Genomic DNA, 9,284 nt, shown 5'->3' on the forward strand with positions numbered 1-9,284 from the left:
AGGGTTTCAGCAATTCCTCTTGGTTACATTACCCTTGATCATGCTTTACCAGGCCTCCCACACCAATATTCCCAATTAGAGCAGCCAGTCCACAGAGAGGACCACATGGCCGGCCCCACTATGAGACATGATACACCTCACAGACTCAGAGCCCTACAAGGGACAACACCAGAGACTCAGTGTTGGAATTGCACCCAATCTGATCCAGCCACACTGAAGCAAAACACTAGGGGGGTGCAACAGAACAGCAAGGGAATGAAGCGGTGAGGTCCCCAGGGAATGCTGAAGGTGGACTTTAGGGCCAGGGCATTGTGCCCCGTCAGACTGGACTGGAAAACACTCTTTCCTCTATTTTCTTTTTTCTATTTCCAAGGGCTACATTTAGAATGACTCAGGTGTTAACGAATGTATCTCATCAAGAAGCCTTTAGTCACAGGTACATTGAGTCCTGGGTGACGTTCAAGGACAGAACTATGCCCAAAGCCCGGAGATGAATGGATGAATGGTGAATAACTGGAGTCAGTGTGCTAAACTCTGACCCTATTGGTTAAATTCAAGGTCTGAAAGGAGTGTTTTTTCTCTTCATCCAGCTTTAGGTAATATTAGATGGGAATGTATATCTGTTAGAATTTATCAACAAAAAAGCAGAAAATTCTAAGAGCAGCTTTCCTGTACAGAGGCTTAGATAACACACATAATAAGGCTAATTTGGGTGGTCAAGGAAGGCGCACCTACTTAATAAGCCTGGCAGTGACTCAGATAGTATTATTTCTGACCTGTCACCAATAGTTTGTCAATTTCATAAGTCAAATTGTAAAATGACTGCTGCAAGCATGCAAACATAACTGCACTATGGACAAGAAGGGGCGTTGGGTAGAGGGTCAAGCAGATCAGCTGAGTTTTCTCTTTATATAAGTGTTTCCAGTGATTTTTTTATTGTCCTTATTAGCTGAAAGTGGGTCAAATGTTCAGCCCAAGCTGCAAGGGAACCTGGGAGAGTATTTTTGACAGAGAGCCTTGCTGTTATAACAAAATTGGAGTTCTGTTAATAAAGAAGATCTTACATAGGTTACTAACAGTATCTGACACATGGTGCAAATTTAATTTTTCCTCAATTCATCCCTATTATAAATTCTCTCTTATGATGTATTCATAGAACCATATCTTATGTACCCCACTTTGAAGATTTTATTCTGAATTACAGTAGTATATGACATTAGAGGGAGGAGTGAGGGAAGGGATGTTCACTGATAACGTGAATCAAAGCAGTTAATTACTTTCTATTATTAATTTCCATTTCTCCACCATGTTAAATTTATTATATTCCTCTTTATTGCCATAACTCCCCAAAACACTTAGAATGTAGATAGAAGAAAAATAATCACTAATAGTGTTACTGCATGAATATGTCTGGTAATAATATTTGTATATTGTATATTGACATTTTGCAATTTATAAAAATCATGGTATTCATTGAATTTTGGATTCAAATTTTACAATTAACTTTATATGTATTCATCTGTATTATTACAAGAATTGTAACACTATGTTGTAAGTCATACACATAGAACTACCCACAAAAACTAATAAATTTCATTTTATAGAATTGTTGACATGCTTATGAGATCAAAATAATGTTGTTTCCTTGTTGTGTGCTGTTCCAGGTGCTTGTGACTTGGTTCCAACTCTAGAGACCCACTGTCAACAGAATAAAACACTGTCCAGCCCGGTGCCCCTTCACAATCATTGAGATAAGGAGGCTTCAAAAAGTTCAAGGAAAATTCCACTGTCTTAATTCTGATTTTCTATGAACTTTTAGATAGTACCCTTGTATATGTAAGCCCACTATGTCTCATTGGGGAACTTTGTCTTTTTCACCGAGCCTCTATTTTAAATTCTGTATTTCTCTAAGGACTGATTCCTCCTGATAGCATGTTCAAAGCAAGTAAAATGAAGTGGCATTATGCCCATTTCTAAGGAGGCATCTAGCAGTACGTCTTCCAAGACATATTTGTTTCTTCTTCTGGCAGTCCATGGTATGGTCAAGATTCTTTGCCAGCGCTATAATTCAACGATATCGGTTCTTCGTTCTTTCTTATTCGCTATATAGCTTTTGCAAGCATATGAGGTGATTGAAAATGCCATGGCCCGAACCATATGTAACTTAGTCTTCAAGGGTGCAGCTTTTCTTCTTAGCGCTTTGAAGCATCTTCTTGCAGCAGATTTTCCCAATTCAGTATGTTCCTTGATTCTTGGGTACTGCTTCCATGGGCACTGTCTATGGATCCAAGTAAAATTAAATATTTATAAATCCAATACTTTCACTGTTTATCATGATGTTTCTTATTGACCTAGTTGTGAGGAATTTTATTTTCTTTATTTTGAGGTCTAATCCAAACTGTAGACTTTTGTCTTTGCTTCTCATCAGCAAATGATTCAAGACCTTTTACCTTTTAGGAAACAAGATTGTGTCATCTGCATATTCCAGGATGTTCAAAACCCTCAATCCTGGTGCTGCATTCTTTTCATATAGTCCAGCTTCTCAGGCGCTGTGCTCAATTTATAGCTACAATAAGCATTGGGAAAGAATACAAATGAGTCTTGGGTGATTTTAAACCACATAGTGTATCCTTTATCCGTACAAGTAACGGTCTCTTGGCCTATACCCAGGTTCTAGAGAGCAGGTCAGTGTTCTGGAATGCCCATTCTTTGCAATTGTATTGCAACACAATCAAATGAGTTTGCAAAGTCAATAACAGACAGGTAAACATATTTCTGATATTCTCTGCTTTCAGCCAAGATCCAACTAACATCAACACTGATATTTTTATTCTATGTCCTCTTCTGAATCTGGCTTGAATTTCTGGCAGCTCTATGTTGACGCATTGCTACAATCCATGTTTTTGGATTGTTATAAACAAAATGTTACTTGCAGGTGATAGTAATGATATTGTTCAATAATGTTCTCACTCTGTTGTATCTTTTTTTTAAAATGGGTACAAATGTGATTCTCTTTCAGTTGGTTACTCAGGTAGGTGTCTTCTAAACTTCTGGCATATACTAGTGAGTGTGTCAAGTGCTGTATTCATTTGTTTAAACATCTCAGTTGGCATCCTGTTAATTCCGGGAGCCTTGTTTTTGACAATGTCTTTAGTGCAGCTTGGGCATCTTCCTTCATTGCTATCACTGCATGATCACATGCTACATCCTGAAATGATTTAATGTTGATCATTGAACATTCTTTTTAGTATATTGACTTTGTTTATCCCTTCCAGCTTCTTTGATTCTTTCTTAATCATTGAATACTTTACCCATAGAAACCTTAAATATTCCAACTAGAAGGTTGGATCTTTTTTTCAGTTCATTCAACTTGAGACATGTCAAACATTTTTTTCCACTTCAGTTTTCTGAATCCAAGTCTTGGCACATTATGTTACATTGCAATACAAGGCTATGAAATACAAGTTTCATAATCTATATGGACATCTACTTTGGTCTTTTCTTTTTTCTTATCTTTTGCTTTCTTCATGTATGATGTTTTGATGTTATCTTTTTTTAAATTCGTTTTATTAGGGGCTCATACAACTTTTATCACAATCCATACACACATCAATTGTGTAAAACACATTTGTACATTCATTGCCTTCATCATTCTCAAAACATTTGCTCTCCACTGAAGCCCCTGGCATCAGCTCCTCATTTTTTGGCCCCCCTCCCTCATGAACCCTTGATAATTTATAAATTATTATTTTGTCGTATCTTGCCCTGTCTGACGTCTCCCTTCACTCACTTTTATGTTGTCCATCCCCCAGGGAGGAGGTTACATGTAGATCCTTGTAATCAGTTCCCCCTTTCCAACCCACCCTCAACCCACCCTCCCAGTATCACTACTCACACCACTGGTCCCAAAGGGATCATCTGCCCTGGATTCCCTGTGTTTCCAGTTCCTATCTGTACCAGTGTACATCCTCTGGTCTAGCCAGACTTGCATGGTAGAATTGGGATCATAATAGTGGGGGTGTGGGGGAGGAAGCATTTAGGAACTAGAGGAAAATTGTATTTTTCATCGTTGCTACATCGCACCCTGACTGGCTCATCTCCGCCCCACACCCCTTCTGTAAGGGGATGTCTAGTGGCCTACAAATTGGCTTTGGGCCTCTACCCTGCACTCCCCCACCTCATTCACTATGATAAAATTTTTTGTTCTGATGATGCCTGATACCTGATCCCTTCGACACCTCGTGATCATACAGGCTTGTGTGTGTCTTCCATGGGGGCTTTGTTGCTTCTGAACTAGATGGCCACTTGCTCACCTTCAAGCCTTGTTATCTGTTTTTCACTACTGTTTACTGTGTCAAATATGGTTTTGCTCCTTTGGACAAATACTCATGTTAACGGATCTTCCTGGCATATATATGGACATTAATCCTACCACTGACAGCAATGTGCTTCAGAATAGATCTTGAAATGTTCCTTTGGATAGTGTATGCGACACCATTCCTCTAAAATTTGTCATTCCTAGCATAGTCAACTACATGACTGTCTGATCTAATTGGATCAAAACCAATTCCTTTTAGCTAACCAAGGCCAAGGACATCAGTCTTCGAGTGTTCCATTTCATTTTTTACTGTTTCTGCTTTTCCTAGATTCGTTCTTCAGTAATTGCACAACCCAATTATTGATGCACGTTTGCAGCTATTTTTTGTTGTTGTGCCACATCAGTAAATGAAGGTCCCAAAAGTTTAATCCACCTACATCATGAAAGATGTGGCTCCACTTTGGGAAGACAGATCTTCCCAAGTCATATTTTGAGTGCTTTCCAAGCAGATGGGCTCATCTTTTTGCCTGACATCAGTGTTTCACTGGTACCAGCTGTTTTTACTGGCCATTGTTTTTCCCCATGAGTAGATAACAGCTTCTTCCAGGTTTGTCTTAGTTTAGAAGCTCTGCTGAAATCTTCCCACCATGAGGGCTCCTGCTGCTATTTGCCTTTCCTGTGGCTTAGCTTTTAGCCTCACAGCAACACACAAGGCACCGCCCAATGGCAAGCTGTCCAAATTGTTGTGAAATCAAAACAAAGGCCACCACTACATGAAGAGTGAGTATATGCCAGGCTCGGTGAGGTAGTTAGTTTATTGTGTCAACCTGGCCGATAAACACATGTGGGGTTAATTGGAGAGCGGAGGGATACATGGCTCAGTGGGACTCGCCTTTCTAGTTGCTGGGTCTCTTGCTTTCTGATGGTCGAACCAGGGTGCAGCTGCCTTAGCCAGTTCTCTGATCTAACTTGCAAGGCTGACTTCCTGCAAGGCATTCCCAAGGAGAAGACACATGGACCTACCCTGATGCAGCCCTGGATCCTGATGCAGCCCTGGGTGCTGGAGCAGCCCTGTGGAGACCCCTGCCAGTGCTGAGATGCTTACACGTTCACTGACTCAGCTTTCCTCCTGCAGTCATTGTGTCTGTTTTGTGAGATGGAGGAGAACTCTGTGGATTGCTGTTGGACTTGTGGGCTTGGGCAGCACTGGGTAGGGATGCTTTCTTGATGTGCACGTAACCTTTATATAAAACTCTCTCTTATACATGAGTTTCTGTTGATTTGTTTATCTAAAGTACCCAGACTAACACACATGGCATTAAGGACACGGAATGCTCATGTACATGAAATGTTTTAGTATTTCATTTAATTCTCAATACAATTCTTTAAACAAGGTATTCTCATCTCTGTAAATAAAGAAAGGGAGGCTCAGACATGGATAATTTACTATTCTAAAATCACATGGCTAACATGAATTTAATTTGGAAAAAATAACTATATTTGTTGTTGTTGGGTTCTACCCAGTCAGTTCTGACTCACAGCCACCTTACGCACAACACAATGAAACACTGCATGATCCTGAGCCAGGTTCAAGATCATTCCCACACCCCAGCTCCTTGTTGTAGCCACTGTGTCAATCCGTCTCACTGAGGGTTGCTCTTTGTCTCTCTCTGCTCCTCCACTTTACTTAGCATGATATCCTTCTTCAAGGACTGGTCTTTCCTGACAATATATCCAAATTATGTTAGAGGAAGTCTTTCCATCCTGGCCTGTAAGGAGCACTCTGGTCCTACTTCTTCCAAGACTAATCTGTTTGTCCTTTTAGCAGACCATGGGACTTACAATATCCTTCTCCACCACCACACTTTAAATGCATTGATTCTTATTTGATCTTCCTTATTCAGTGTCCAACTTTTGCATACATATGAAGAAATGAAAAATACCATGGCTTGGCTCAGGTGCATATTAGTCTTCAAAGTAACCTCCCATTTTTCCAATACTCTAAAAAGGTCTTGTATAACAGATTTACCTGATGCAACATATCTTTTGGTTTCTTGACTGCTGCTTTCATTACCATTGATTGTAGAGCCAAACAAGCCAAAATCCTTAACTACTTCAACCTTGTCTCCATTTATCATGATCATGATCTCCAGTTGTGAGGATTTTGATCTTCCTTACATTGAATTGTAATCCATACTGATCAAGGTTGCAATACTTGACCTTCATCAGCAAGTGCCTCGTGTTCTCCTTACTTTCAGCAAGCGAGATTATGTTATCTGTATATTGCACGTTGTTAAAAAGCCATCCACCAAACCTGTTGCCACATTTTTTTCTCATACAAACCAGCTTCTCTGATTATGTGCTCAGTATACAGATTGAATAAGTGTGGTAAGAGGATAAAACCTTCTCATATACCTTTCCTGATGTTAAACCCTGCAGTACTCCCTTGTTCTGTTCACACAACTGCCTCTTAATCCATGTGCAAGTACTGCATGAGCAAAATGACATGTTCTGGAATTCCCATTCTTCTCAAGGTATTCATAGTTTGTTATGACCCACACAGTCTAATACCCTTGCATAATCAATGAAACACTAGTAAACACCTTTCTGGTATTTTCTGCTTTTAGCCAACATCCATCTGACATCAGCATTGATATCCCTTGTTCCATGGCCTCATCTGAAACCAGCCTGAACCTCCAGCAGATCCCTGTTAATGTACTGCTGGTACCATCCTTGGATGATATTCAGCACAATGTAATTGCATGTGATATCAATGATACTGTTGTATAGTTTGATCATTCTTTTGAATCACCTTTTTTGGAATGGACACAAATATGAATCTTTTCTAGTCAGTTAGCCAAATAGTTGTCTTCCAAATATTCCTGGCATAAACGAGTGCTTCCAGTACTTCTCCAGCTTGTTGAAACATTTCAATTGATATTCCATCAATTGCCAGAGCCTTGTTTTTGGCTAATGGTGCTTGAACTTTTCCCTTCAGCAGTCTTGATTCTTGCTCATATGCTACCTCCTGAAATGGTGGAATGTCAACTAGTTCTTTTTAGTAAAGTGACTTTGTATATTCTTTCCATCATCTCCTGATGCTTCTGCATCATTCAATATTTTGCCCATAGACTCTTGAAAAATTGCAGCTCCAGGTTTTCATTTTTTCTTCAGTTTTTTCAGTTTTAGATATGCTGAGATGTTCTTCACTTTTGTTTTTCTAATTCTAGGTCTCTGCATATTTCATTATAGTATTTTGACTTGCCTTCTCTAGCTGCCCTTTGAAATTTTCTATTCAGCTATTTGACTTCATCCTTTTTACCATTTGCTTTAGCTACTCTATGATTAAGAGCAAATTTTAAAATCTCCCCTGACATCCATTCTGATATTTTTGTTCTTTCTTGTATTTTTTTAATAAATCACTTTAATGGGGGCCCTTCCAGCCCTTATAACAATCCATATATCAATTGTATCAAGCACATTTGTACATATTCTGCCACCATCAATTTCAAAATATTTTCTTTCTACTTGAGCCCTTGGTATCAGCTCCTTTTTACCTTCCCTCATCCACCCTCCCACCCTCCCACCCTTGTGACCCTTGATAAATGATAAGTTATTATTATTATCATATCTTACACCATCTGCTGTCTCCCTTCACCCAGATTTCTGTTGTTCGTCCCCCTCCCTCTCCCCCTTCTCCTCCCACCTTCCCCCTACCCTCATGGTGTCACTATATTCATTATTGTTACTGAAGGGCTTATCTGTTCTGGATTCCATGTGTTGACAGCTCTTATCTGTGCCAGTGTACATGCTCCAGTCTATCTGGATTAGTTAAAGAACTAGAGCAATGTAGGTGCTATACTGCACCTTGGCTGGCTGGCTCCTTCCTTATGACCCTTCTGTCTGGGGATGCCCAATTGTCTGGAGATGGGCTTTGGGTCTCCACTCCATAATTGTTTGGGGTCTTCTGATGCCTGATACGAGATCCCCTGGACACCTCATGATCACACAGGCTGGTGTGCTTCTTCCATGTGAGATTTGTTGCTTCCCTGCTAGATGGCTGCTTCTAGATGCTAAATTTTGTAATAGCCGGGCACCATCAGCTTTCTTCACCACATTTACCACATTCACCACATTCTTTTGCACCCATTTTGACTTCAGCAATTATATTGGGAAGGTGAGCATTCCAGAATGCCAGGTTATTAAAGTGTTCTTGCATTAAGGGAGTACTTGAGTCAAGGCCCAATGTCCATCTGCTGCCTTGATATTTAATATATAAATATAGGTACATAGACCTGTGTCCCTGTCATTGTATATTAATATATTTACATATATACATCCCTATATTTATACCTCTATAAATGTCCTTTGCCTCCTAGTTCTTTCCCTCTCTTTCCCTTTACTTTCCTCCTGTCCCACTATGCTGTTTGACCTTCATTCAGCTCTCAGTAATCCCTTTCTGCTGCCTTGTACTTGATCAACCCTACCAGGGGTTCTACACTCCCCTTCCCCATTTATGTTTAGATCTCTTGTTGTTCCCTTGCCTCTGGGTTTGTGGCTCCCACTCCCTTCCCCCCACCTCTCCCTCTCCCTGTCCCTGAAACCATCGGACTCATTGTTTTCTCCTCGGGATTGTTTATCTTGCCTATTATATATAGATAGATACTTTCCTGTATTTTTTTTTTTATGAATGAATCTGGTTTAATTTAACAATCATATTATGACAAAAACAAAACTAACAAGCACAACAACAATCTCCCCCCCCCAAATAAAACCAAGAAACAAAACTAACAAAAAAGAAAAATATTGTCAATTATCCCCCTGAGACATAAGGCAATGCATTGATAACATTAATAATTTATCCAATGGCATAGAATTTAAGATACTGTTGAGTTGAGTTTATGCAAATACAGTCCAACTGTGATCAGCAATCCACGAGTTGTTGCTTTATACAGTTTGATTTCTT

Source organism: Echinops telfairi, unplaced genomic scaffold, assembly GCF_000313985.2.
Source record: "Echinops telfairi isolate 266 unplaced genomic scaffold, ASM31398v2 ScPeMD7_3533;HRSCAF=4204_0, whole genome shotgun sequence".
Lineage (NCBI taxonomy): Eukaryota > Metazoa > Chordata > Mammalia > Afrosoricida > Tenrecidae > Echinops > Echinops telfairi.